Source organism: Chironomus tepperi, unplaced genomic scaffold, assembly GCF_022539635.2.
Source record: "Chironomus tepperi strain 1889 unplaced genomic scaffold, CSIRO-AGI_Ctep_v1 contig_351, whole genome shotgun sequence".
Taxonomy (NCBI): domain Eukaryota; kingdom Metazoa; phylum Arthropoda; class Insecta; order Diptera; family Chironomidae; genus Chironomus; species Chironomus tepperi.
Genome location: NW_027226473.1, coordinates 423,392 through 437,692, shown reverse-complemented (window position 1 = coordinate 437,692; position 14,301 = coordinate 423,392).

The window sequence follows — 14,301 nt, the reverse complement described above, 5'->3', positions numbered from 1 at the left end:
ATTTTGGATTTTATCAATTTAAAACCCTAGATTTGATTTTTTAGATGGCGATGGACAGTATTATACTTGAAATTAATAATTAACCAGCGATAGAGCCAGCTTCAGGCACCGACGGAGGGAGGCCATGGATCACACTTGATCTGTACGGCCAGCGAAATAAGTAAGTAGTAAAATCTTAGAAAATTGAGTATTTTTTCCAAAAAAAATTGGATTTTGACCCCAAATCAAATATAAAATCCCACCATCCACCTAAAATCTCAATCCAAAAATCATAGAATATGAAACAAATGAGAGAATTAAAAGAGAAAATCACCATCAACAGGTGGTTCCCCTCTCAACAATTCCTGAACGTTCAAACGTTTTGAAGCTCAAATTTATAAGCAGCACAAAAAAAAGTTTTTCAAGGACCCAAACACAACAAAAAATGATTTAAAGGCACAAAAAAATCCTTGACGATAAAGTTTCTAGAAATAAGGAAATGATGAGCTCAATAAAAAATGAAAAATGGATGGAAATTTTGCAAGTTTGAGAATATTTGGGTCTTTATGTTATGTCAGTTCTTTATTTATTCATTTTTATGTGTAGAAAGTGTGCCGATATTTTTATTGAAGGACATCTGTAATGATAAATTCTTGTTTTTTACGTTCAAAGTGATATTTTGAGTGACTTAAATGGAAAAGACACCGCCAGGGAGGTTTTTGGGATGCGTTAAAGCTTTGAAGGCTCTGTTGAAGCTCTTTCATTAACACAAATTTGACTTAACTCTTAATTTGACTGTTGGAAAGAAGCTATTGATTTCGCACTTGATATTGACAATTGACCAAGGGTAGGCAGCAATAGAGTCAGCATTAGACATCAACTGAGAGAGGCATTGAATCACAGCTGATCTGTAAGGCCATCGAAGTAAGTAAGTAAATAATTAAACTAAACTCTAACTGCTAAATAACGAAATATTCCTTACTAGTTACACATTAATTGACAATATTATTACACATTAAGACTTTGTGAATCTCAACATAAACATCAGCAGTGAGTAGGCACTATTCATGACCTTCGTAAACAATTCCATATTCAATTCTCCAATTAATGGAATTTCCAATACACAAGCACTTTGACAGACATGAATGAATTGCAAGAATACTTTCTGTTGAGGCTTTGGCAGTTCGTACCACGGAAATCCACAAAGATTGTCCAATATCTTCTCATTTTGATGCAGAACAATTGATCCTTGAATGCATTGAATTAGAACTTGTGTGGTGAATAAAACACCTGATGCAATTCCAACTGAAATTAATTCGTTATTGAGTAATACAATGGACATACCGATGCCAATGGAACTGACTGAAAAAGTGACACATGATGACCATCTTATAAAGTTTACATTTTTACGAATAAAGCTGTTGTAAGTGTTAAATGTCTCAATAATGTCAATGAACTGCCTTGTTGGATTTACGAATTTTTTATCAAAACCTTCATCTTGTTTTACTTCTGGAATGGTCAACTTTAAAGGAATTCCAACAAGTTTGTGAATTTTTGAAAATGACTTCTTGACTGTTGATCTATGGCTGCATTTTTTGTGACGTAAATTCTTAAATGTCAAATTTTCACTGAATTTTTCCAATTTTCTATTTAAATTCGCGACCATTGGAACAATTTGCAGTGACAAATACAGATACCAAATGTCCATAGGACAGGCTGAGATGAATACTGATGTGATGAGTAAGGTAATATACGTTTGATTGATAATATATCCAATAATTGTTTGTGGATCAATAAATGGAAAGTAAAAAGGTGCAATATAGAAAAATTCACCAGTTATGCATGTATATGTCCATGTTACAGTTGCTGGTATATGAAAAATCACAATCATAAAAATGATGAACCATTTGATGATCGAGTAAAATAAATCAGCAAATGAGCCTAAAGTCTCTCGAAAGTCTTCATCCTTTTCATGCTGTTCGTAGAAGTCATCAACTAATTTATTGATAACAGGAACAGTCTTTGTGTCCTCCTGTACCACTCGACTTATTCCAACGGTTGTAAGTTGAGCAACAAATACGTAAAATAACATTGAATTGAAAACTTTAATTGGTTCTGACCAAACTGATAATAATCCATTGATTTGAGGCACAAATGCTATGATTTGAAAGAGCACTACCAATTTATGCTTGAAAGAAAATAGCTCATTTGCTTCAGTATTAACTCCAATAATATGAGTGATTCTGACGATAAGTGATTTTGTGGCTGAATAAAATGAATAGTAATTATTAGTTTGGGGTTGATCACTAAAAGAGTAATTTTCAAATGGAGATGGGAGACGAGTCTTGGTGGCTCAGTATTTCAGTGTCTCAGTTGGCTCAATGTCTCAGTGACTCAGAGTCTTAATGTTTTAGTGTTTCAGTGGTTCAATATTTCAATGTCTCAGCGTCTCGATGTTTCAGTGTCGCAGTGTCGCAGTGTGTCAGTGATTTAGTCTCGGTCTGTTTGTGTCACAGTGTCTCAATGTGTCAGCGTCGCAGCATCTTAGTGTCTTTGTGTCGCAGTATCTCATTGTCTCAATGTCTCAAAGTCTTAGTGCTTAGTGTCTTTTTGTCGCAGTGACTCAGGATCACACTGATTTAGTGTCTCAATGTCTTTGTGTCAGTGTCTTGATGTCTTAGTGTATCTCAGTGTTACAGTGTCTTAGTATCTCAATGTCTCAGTGTCGCAGTTTCTCAATAGTGTCCCAGTATCTCAGGAACTAAACCCCATTAATGCTCTAAAATTTAATAAAATCTTCATTCTCATCTTACCTTCGTTTCTTTCCGACGGCAGCATTTTTTATGACATTCCTTTTTGACCAAAGACTATCAACTAAATGTTTTTCAAAATTTAAATCAGTTTGGCTAGGCAATTAAAGGATAGTTTTTGTTTCAAACTTTAATTGATCGAGAGTCATTAAAACTTGTTAAAACAAAATAGTTTTAAAAATTTAATGACTTGTTAATTGATGCCACACGCAGTTAGAATCTATGTGAAGGAAGTGAGTTTTTTGAGACAAGTTTTTGAGCAATATCAGCTCAAACAAATAGGTTGTGATTTATCATGCTGCTCATTCTATTCTTGGCTTTTTCATGCTTGACATCAGAGTTAGCAAGATTTTGGAGTCCGGACTCCATAAGTCCAAAAATTCCGGACTCCAGTGGACTCCCAAAAAAAGTGGAGTCGGGAAACTTTAAAGTCGGTTCAGTGGAGGCGCCTCTACATTGGAGTCCGGCCAACTCTGCTTGACATTCTGATTATGCTAATCATAATGAGCTGTGAAGCTATAATGTAAATTATCATTGAATGGCAGACTTTAACCCGATCTGACTACATTCAGAACAATACATTAACTTGCAGGACGAATTATAGGACTTGAAATATTGTAAGCTTGATGCAGACCGCTTAATCGAGCCTATATTTACTCCAATTGTGTGAATTATTGGCCAGCGGTATCCAGCGATAGAGCTAGCTTCAGGAGCCAACTGAGGGAGGCTATGGATCACACTTGAGCTGTACGGCCAGCGGAGTAAGTAAGTATGTGAATTATTATAGCAATGAATGCTTCACATCCCGAAATGTCAATCAAATGCAACATAATCTTCATATAAGCATTGATTTATTTACAGATGACAGCATATTCATGACTTTCCACTTCAACTCATTGCTACCAACTGAAGCTATGTTAGACCATGACAGCTGTATAAATCATGTGATTATTGACATATGAATTTCAATATAATTTAATTGCTTTAAATGTTAATTACATTAATTGGATGAAAAGCTGAAAATATTTTACATTCTAGACCTTATATATTGTCTAGACTCTAAACAGCTTGCTGACTTGACTGTGGCCTCTGCCAAAGTTCAACAATATTTCTCAAGATCCAGATCAAAAATTTGTAAATTGCAGCATAAACATCACCAGCGAGTAGGCACCATTCATGACACTTGTGAACAATTCCATATCCAGTTTTCCAATCAATGGAATTTCCAATACACAAGCACTTTGACAGACATGAATGAACTGCAAGAAGATTTTCTGTTCAGAATTTGGCAGCTCGTACCACGGAAATCCACAGAGTATGTCCAATATCTTGTCATTTTGATGCAGAACAATTGATCCTTTAATACATTGAACCAGCACTAGATTCGTGAATAATATTGATGTTGTGATTCCGGCAGGAATTGATCCAAATCTTAAGAGAAAAATGGACATACCGATGCCTATTGAGCTCACTGAAAATGTCACAAACGATGACCATTTCATGAAATATAAAAATTGTTCAATAAAGCTGTTGTAGCTGTTGAATTCCTCAATAAGTTCAATGAACTGTCGTTTTACGGTAAGTATGCTTGGCAAGGCAGGTTTCTTTTCAGTCTGTGCAGTTTGAGGCTTTTTCTCCAACTTCCTGGCCAAAATCAAATTTTCACTTAACTTATCAAATTTTCTTTCCAAAATGTTGACCATTTGAATGATTTGCAGGATCAAATAAATATACCAGATGCCCAACGGCGATAGTGCGATGAATACTGATGAGACAAGTATGGACATATAAGTCTGGTTGATAAGATATCCAACAATTGTCTGTGGATCAGTAAATGGAAAGTAAAAAGGTGCAATGTAGTAAAATTCGCCGGTTATGCATGTATAGATTCATGAAGCAGCCACAGGAATGTGATAAATCACAAACATAAATGTTATGAAGCACTTGGTGATCATGTAGCAAAGATTTGATCCCGGAATTAAAAGATGTCGAAATTCCTCGTCTTGTTCATGCTTAATGTAAAAATTCTCGACTGTTTCATTTATTTCAGGCACAATTTTCACGTCATTCTTTACAACTCGGCTGATTCCAATCATAATCAGCTGTGATGAGAAAATGTAAATCATCATGGAATGACAAACTTTAACTGGATCTGGCCATATCCAGAATAATCCATTAATATGTGGTACAAATGCTAGGATTTGAAATGTCATAAACATTTTGTGCCTTAATGTAAAAAGTCTAGTTGAACCTGTATTTATTCCATTGATGTGGTTTATTTTGACGATCAGTGTTATACATTCTAAAATAAGAATTGAGCATTAATAAAATTTCAATACTTTTAATCTTGTACCTTACTTTGATTTATTACTGACGGCAGGATCTTCATGACTATTCACGATAACTTAAAGCTATGAACTAAGGCTAATGTAAGGCCAAGACTGCTTTATAAATAAAGTGATTTTTGACATGATGTGAACTTAATTTTACTTAGGGTTGTCAATTATTTGAGTTAAACTATTTGTAATATTACCAAGCTCCAAACACACATATAGCAAGACATTCAAATAATCTACAAATACCAAATGTTTTCAAAAGTAAGGATATAACTCTAAAATTATCTAAAAATTTTAAAATAAAATTGCCTGTTTAATTACGTTTAGTGTATAATTAGTGCTGATAGTCAATTTGGAAATGATGTAACTAATTGTTTCCTAAAAAAAAATACTACCAACTTAATAAAATATTAATCTTCTCTTCAGCCATATGATTACGAATTATGACATTAATATTCTCCTACAAAGAAGGTTTGTTCAACACTTGTTGATGGTACTTTAATCGAACTCAATGTAATGTTTGATTTCTATGTCCTCTCTTTACTTACTTCGCTGGTCGTGAAGCTGGCTCTATCGCTGGCTTCCACTTCCGAATTTCCCAAGTCATGTGTTCTCTCTTGAGAACCTTTAAATGTATAAAACAACTCTAGTTGCTTTATATTCAACTTTTAAATACAACTACATATTATTTGGGGACTCAGATTACTAATTGTAATTGACAACCCTAGTTTTTTTTACTTTAATTGCATTTATTGTAATTAATTTTAAGCGATACCAAAATAAACAGTTTTAATTGATAAATGAAAAATCAAAAGTCATATGGGGCCGTTCAGTTATTACGTAGCATACGATAAATCAACTGTTTTGCCTGCAACCCGCACTCTGAATCAAAATCGCTTAATAAAAGCTAACCACTGCTCCACATAGAGCAGTTTTGGACAACTTATTTTGTGCCACGACACACCTTGTCACTAAATCTACTCAATGAACATAGTTTACCCACCACTATCTTAGAGCGTGACGTAATGAGTGAATGAACCCTTAGATATATTTTTAATTTTGTGTCTAGACAGTTTGGTGTACTTTCGATCTTTGGCATTTATTTCTAATTTAATTCCTTAATTGATTGACTTATTTTGACATTTAATGATTTGATAGGTCAACAGTTACCAACAGTTATCAGTTCATAAGAAAATCAAGACTTTAAAGAGTGTTTCGAGATTGAATTCAGATTCGCAAGTGACAAAATACCTGAAATATCTGAGCAGCACCAGAGTTGACAGGACTTTGAAGTCCGGACGCCAAAAGCCCATTAAGTCCATACTACTTTTTTTGGGTGTCCGGAATTCAGTAGAGGTGCCTCCACATTGGAATCCTACTAACTCTGAGCAGCACAGCTTGTTAGATGTGAAATTGTCCCTAACGGCACCATGACATGTAAATGACAATGCAAAGTATTAAATCAGCTTCCTCTAAACCCAATGCCAGGGATGGGCAACCTTTTTTGTATCACGGCACTCAGGTTTCCCACCACTGCCTTAAATATCATAATTAAATCACAATTTCCACCTTCTTAAAGCTACAGTAAGCAAGTTATGCATATAAAATAATTATAAATCCCAAAAACATTTAAAAGCTCTAAAGAGTTCTACAACAAACTTTCTCCGTCCCTTTTTTGTTGTTGTTGTCCATTCTCCCATGAAAGCAATGGCAATCACTTGAACAAATTGTCCAAAGCTTTTATTCCCACGATAAATAACCAAAAAAAAAAAAATTAATCTTGACAAAACAAAAGATTCAACAAAGTTATTTCTGTGTCTATACCTCCCCATGGTCTCCTAATTATAGCAACGTGATACTTCCTTAATGCCGATTCATTAATAACGATTTTTTTTCTCTCTGTGCTTCCTTCATTCAAGTGGAGCAAAATGCCCCATCATCATCATGACAATTCACTTTCAAGGCACTAAAATGAGCCTTTTTTTCTGTGAATGGAGACGTGACTTAATTGGATATTCACAGAATGAAATTCGTCAACTTTTTCCTTCGTCTTATCAAATCAACTTCCTGAAATATAAATATTTTTTTGTCATTTATTGTTGACGAAAAGAAGAGGAAGAAATTAGTCATAAAATGGCGTGAACAAACGTTTCAATTAAAGTGCTATTTATTGCTTCTTAGTTCCTTAGATGGACGCGCATGAGGGCCTATTGTTGCTTGTAAGGAATGTCTAAAGAGTGCTCTGTCTTTCGAAACGTTCTGGATCTTCGGGATATTAAGGACACTAGCGTCATTTTCAATTTAGAATCTGGATTTGACAAGCGTTAGCCAACGAAAGAACTAGTTTATGGCCTTTCCGAGAGGCACACGGCGCGAAGAAGTCGGGAAATAAAATCCCCATGCCCGCGTGATTAGAGCTTTGAGTCGGATACGGCATAATCTGGTCACACATTTGAATCACGCTGGCAAGAGTCAGACACTCTAATGTACAGTACTTTTTGAGTATCTGACCCTTGTGGTTGGGTTTCAACGCGTTACGTAACTGTTGCATGGTTTCCTAACTTCAAGAATGCGGAATTTTGAAGATTTTCCTGCATTTTTCCTCCAAAAAATGAAGAATTTTAATTTCAAATTTTCATCCAAAATTCCAAACAATTTCATTATTCAGACATTGGCATTGATTGCATTGCAAAATACTTGCATATCTCAAAATTGTTGAATTTTCCAAACAAAAAACCAGAAAAACTATTTAAAATAAATGCAATAAAAAAAAACTCCAGAAGTGAAACTTCTTATAAATCTACTAATAAAGCTATTCAAAAGCGAGAGTAGAGAAACTTTTATCAGCAATTTTTTTCAATTTATTTGTGCATTTCAATTTCCATTTTTCATCCACAAAGTCGAATATTCCATTAAATTGCTCTTTTTATACAGCTTACAGTCCCTCATTTGCTATGTAAACTAACTGGAAATAAAATTTACTTTGATTTTTTAAAATAAAAATGAGATTTTTTTTCCTCAACAAAATAAGAAGTAAAACATTGTAAGTTGCTGATGCAATTCTTTAGAAAATTGTTGTATAATTGGACCAGCACGGATCGTAATCTTTTATTGCATGAAATGAGAAGAATGAGAGAAAAATTGACATTATTGTGGAAATTGCATGCTCAATATATAAAATAAAAAATGCATTTAGTGGTGGAAAAACATCATTAATACTAATTGGAATTGAATTTCTGAATTGAATTAATTTTACATTTTGTGATAATAAATTACAAATTAATTCATTTTTGTGGTTTTATTGCCATAAGGTTTTTTTATTATTTATGACAATTTATAGTGGATTTTTGATGACAGAGGCATATTCAGGCGTGGTTATTTGGGTGCTAACTAACTTTTTACTGCTTCCCTAGACTAGGACGCACGAGTGGCCCGTTGTCACGTTGAGAGAACATCAGTAGATCGAGATTTTGAGAACTCTAACGTCCTTTCCTCTCCGATTCCCACAAAAAGCCTACAATTCAATAAAATTACATAAAATATTGTCGATACAATAAGGATACACAGCTTATGGCCTTATGGAGCTTCTGGCTTTACAATTAGCATTCGGAGTGTCGGCACAGCTTCACCTATTTACTTTATGAACTAACTTCCTTAATCTATTTAAAACAATAGCCTCTTGACTTTTTTATTGTTCTGCATCTCAGTTCCTTATTAAAAAAGCCAACAGCAAAGATAATTTACGACTCAGTGAGTTTGAAAATAGTTTGATGAGGGAGTCCATGTGTCACAGTTGATCTGAACCGCTAGCGAAGTAAGTAAGAGTTTGAAACAGTCGTAGGTTAACAACCCCACACACATATTTGAGGACTATAAATTTCTCAAATCTAAACATTGAAACTAGACCTTCATCATCTTCAAAAACATGCCGAAGATTCACAAATATTATACACAGTATCACAACTCAATTCAGAAATTCATTCAAGTGCACTCAACAAGTCATCATACCATTAATAATTCCCCAATGGTCTTTGACGTATAAAAAAAAGGAAACTACATACCCGTAATATCATCGTCCGTTTTAAATTGAATCAGCACCTTTACAAGTGGAATTATAACAATGTTAAATTGATTTTCAAGAATATACCCATACGGAGAGGAAGGAAATGATAAAAGGATATAAAATAAAATAAAAATATGTCATAAATGCTTACAAGTTCATATGTTATAATTGTGCCAGCAACAGACAGCACAAGTGATCGGGTTAAAAAAAAGAATTTTTTTCCTGACAATGCCACAATATCAAAATTTACTTCTTCGGAGAATCTCCTTATCTTTTTTTCGTACATTTAGGTAGCATGAAAATAGAAGAGAAATGTTGAGTTAGGGTGGATGTTTTGATGTCAATATTGGATGAAGTTAATGGTAAGTTAATGGATTTGGCAAGTTACACTTGAATATTTAAGGGACAATTTTAACTGAGATTGTTAGACAATAACTCGAAGAACTTCAAAAGTTATGTCAAAAATTCATAAACTTTACTTAATCTCCCGATACCCGAGGAGCACAATAAAGTGATCTCCAATTTTCATCGTAAAAAGGGGTAAAAACCGACTTCATTGTGTTGCAAGAGCAACTTTGCGTGCTTCCATTAATACGGCAAAGTAACAAAGCTCTGGTGACCATGATGTACTGCTCGGGGTATCCACATAGTAGATGAAAATTCCAAACGACACACTGCATTAAATTTTCATGATTTTACGACATTTTGACATACATGCAGTGCTCAAGGTTGATTCTGATTTTCTCAAGCTCTCCCCGAGAGAAAAACCCTAATATGCAAAGAGCATACTCACATAAATGAGCATCCATATGGACGCCTCCATTTATCATTCATATGTCGGTTTTTGGTGGCCATATAATGGTCAATTGCAGTGCCTTCAGCTCATAAGACTGGGTCCTCTTAGCATTATACTAATGCACATTTAGATGCCTCTTGAACACGACTTCCATTTGGTTCCTCTTTCATTTACATCGCTCAAGCTGTCATGTTGTTAAGGATGTGGAATTGATCAAATATCAATCAAATTGTTAAAATGGAGGTAAATCAGTTCCACACCCTTAAATTTTGTCATTAACATGCCAACTTATAGTCCAACGTAACCGTACCATTCAGCCACTATTTCATGTCACTCGGAATCAAACTCACCTCCAAACACCAAGATTCCCTCGGAATTGCACGAAACACTTCAATTGGACGCTTCGATTCATCATTAATTTCTGCACTGTAAAGCGACACGGCAAGTGTTCGAATGATTAAATATATAAGCGAGAACCAGAAATATATCGCATGAGCATACGAATTGATGGTACTACAAGAAAATACAATAATAATAAAAAGTAATTAAATATCAATTTAAGTTTAATGATTTAATTAATTTAGCAAAGAACTTAGATCCAATTCCGTTTATCATCATTAAATGATTCGAGTACAATAAACTTTAACCTACTCCATGCTGTTGAGAAGCTGAACACAAATGAAAAATAAATTGTTTGAAATGGATAGAATTGTTATAAATGATATCTTATCATCGATTATATTAACTAAGTCGCAAATGCTTCTGTAGTGACGACGATATTCGCTCCAATACTCGGAATCCTTAAACTGATTTTTTTTTATTCGTGTTTGTTTAAGCAATGGAAGAAAAATAATAGAAAATAAAGATCAGAATGTGATGATAAGTATGGAATATAGAGGACAGAACAGCGCATTGACTTTAAAATTAACAAAAAACTTATGATTATCCTGGGCGACAAAAATGAAGAAGGCGTTCATATGGCTGCCAAATATAGGAGACTTTCATTTGCTGTTAGTATAAGAGGTTTAGTTGCTATACTGCTCTTGGCTAGAATCCTCAATGAAAAAAGAGTCTTGGTTCTCCAAATGCAACATGGAATAGAACGGTAATGAAGGAATGTCAGTAAGGTGTCACTGAGAATTTATACAAGCTTTGTGATTTGGCTAGCAAAAGAGACCAATGTGAGGCATTTTTTAGCAACCTATGCTCCAAGTCGGAGGATGGTTTCATGCTCTGTGGCATAGCCTTCTTCATTTGTGTCGCTCGGGTTTTTAATTCCCTCTCGAAGCAAAATCTCCATAGAGCATCAAGTGAACGACTCATTATTATTTTGAATCTTTAAACATTTCCAAGAATTGATCCTTTATTTCAATTTAAAAAATGAACTCAATTACTGTCAATTTGGCGTAAACAACTGCCCACATGAATGAATAATTCTAGAAGCTGTTGTTGATAAACTGATGGATTTATTATGCTTAACTCTATATATTGGCCAAGAGCGAAACGTTGCCGAATATCGCAATCAGAATCGCTTCTGTATAGATAGTGATTTGAGTGGGAATTCTGAAAAATAGACCAGCTCATGGGAGATTCAGGACATTGTGATGTTAGAGAACGTTCGAAAAGGAGATTACGCTACAGATAGTGTTTGTTGACCACACATTCTATTGTAATGGTTTGCAGCAAAGATATAAACGTTCATAACTCAACTTAGTGACACCTAATCGCGCCCTAGCGCACTTTAACGACACCCCACTGCCTAAACAAATCCTAGAACAATGATTAACTGTATCTCAGACTGCTGGGTTAAACATAGGTGCTCTGTATCTAAAGTTTGAAGATTTGACTCTCGATCGATTTTCCAGCACTCCAGAATCTCCTCTTAATAGGCAAACAGACTGTTTTTAGATACCGTAGTGGTCTTTCTGAACCATTAAATTACACTTTTTGACATTTAAGGCCTATTTGTGTCTCTTAGCAGTATACCTTCTTAATATCTTAAAATAATATCAAATGGACATAGAAACCCACTCAAAAAAGTATATCCTTGATTTAGAATCTCCATATCCATCTAAAACCCACATAACTAGTATTATTCAACTGCAATAATCCACTAAAGTAATGCGCTTGTTAAAGCCAAGCATCAACGATAAAGAGATTAGCTTAATTGACATGAATAAGTAATCCACACAATTTACTCACCTTTCCTTTATCCTCGAGCATCCTTTCATTAATTAACTTAAACTTATCCGACAATCCACACGATATCATCATGATAAATAAGTCCGTAAAAGTCCACATAAAGGTCGATGTTACATGAATAAACTTTATATAAATACCGAAGGCTGTTGTGTATGGAAAAAAGGAGAAGACTTGTGGAAAACTTTTAACATAATAAGCCATCATTATATTTTGAATTCGTGGACAGTCAACGACAATTGCAAAGGCACTAATAATTGATAAAACATGCTCAATCAGCGACAACATGAGGATTATTGTGACTATATTTCTCATTCTAACACGCATATGACATTTTTCACTTTTTGTACGATATGGTGGAAGTCTTTTTTCAACATTTTGCCATAAGATCATCAAGTCAGGCCAATTTTTGGCAAGAATGAAGAAACAAAAGAAGGATATGAAGTTGGTTCCGTAAAATACGAGATAAACCATTTTACCAAACTCTAAATGACGACTGAATGTCCAGTAAAGAGTCAATAATGCTTCCCAGCCGACACTAAATGTAACAAATACAGCATACATAAATCCTATTGATTTCCATGTGAATTTAAGTGATGTTGGATATTTTGCCAGTACATTAGACACAGGCATTGCACCAAAAAATTGTCCTATTAATAGTGCTGGCTTTATTGCGTTGTAAAATGACTCATCAGCTGTTAACATGTTTGTTTTGAGCTGTATATTTCTAATTCCTTCAATTAACTGCCATCGCTTGATTCCCGTAATTGGTACTTCTGGATTTACTGGAACTTTTTTGGTTCTCTTAAAAAGATTTGATTTTGCACAAAATTGTCTTTTAAATTTCATTTCTAAAAACTTGACTTATTAATTTGATGAGGAAGTTTATAGCACGTCTAAACCTGTCAACATGATTTGTAGAACTTAACTTGAGCGTGGAAATATTTCCATAATAATGAAAGTGAAAATCAAGTCGGGAAGAAATTTGTTTTTCCATTTTCATTCGATTGAGTCAAAAGCGAATTTATTTATAGAGGATATTGAAGTTATGCTGGTTCTTAATGATAATGATTAGTTCCTGGAGATCCAATGTGAATTGTAGGATGTTAATAAAGCGGTTGAGGGATCTGTTCCTGGCTAAGACGGCTAATTCTGCTAGTTTCTTGTGTTGTTGCTCTACTTAAACATTCTACCTTGGTTCTCAATGCTGAACTGCAATCTTCGGAGTCTAATCGCTCAACGATTGGACCTGGTCATCCCCATATTGACGGATATACTTAAAATTTCCCTGAGAACACCATAATGGCGGATTTCGACCCATTTTTAAGGATCAAAAATCCAATTCGACGCATTATGACGTTCGAGATTGCATTACTAACTTTAGATTCAATCATACATCCACCTAAAAGTGCCGACAACATCAACACCATCACCACAAAAAACCTGCACCACAAATCATCATTAATGCATGAAAATTGCAACTTAATTATTTTATTTACAAACCATTTTCATGTGTGCACAATCAAGTGCATAGTTTCACACGCTCCTCATATTACACTGATATGCTTTTGATGTTCATTCTCAGGAGAAACACTTTTGTTTTTTTAATGTCACTATAAATTGTTTTATTAGCTGATAGATTATGATGTTTATTTTCAGAGTGGCATTAGTTCCACCATAGAATATTTGAGTGACATATTTATGCGAAAAATACAATAAATAAGTGCTACATATTTGCTGATTGCCTGGAAGTTTTTATGGTCTTCAGTTTTAATTATGATTTTTTAAAGATCGCATTGACGTAATTGAAATGGCTGGAAAAACATGTATGTTCAATGGATGAAGATTAAGATTGAAATCAATACGATGGACAATTTTGCAACATTATCTTACATTCTTGAATAGCTCTTGAAAGCACTCAGTGTATATAAGATGAAAAATCTGATGCCTTGCCAGTGTAAAACCAAACTTACCGAATATGACTTAGACCAGAGTCATGGCAGTGTCAAATGGATGTCATATGGATGCCAAACAGAGACGGCAGCTATCCAATCTCGGTAAACTGCATATTTCATCTGAAAAGTGATCAGAAATTAGCCTTCACGATGCTATCAGGCC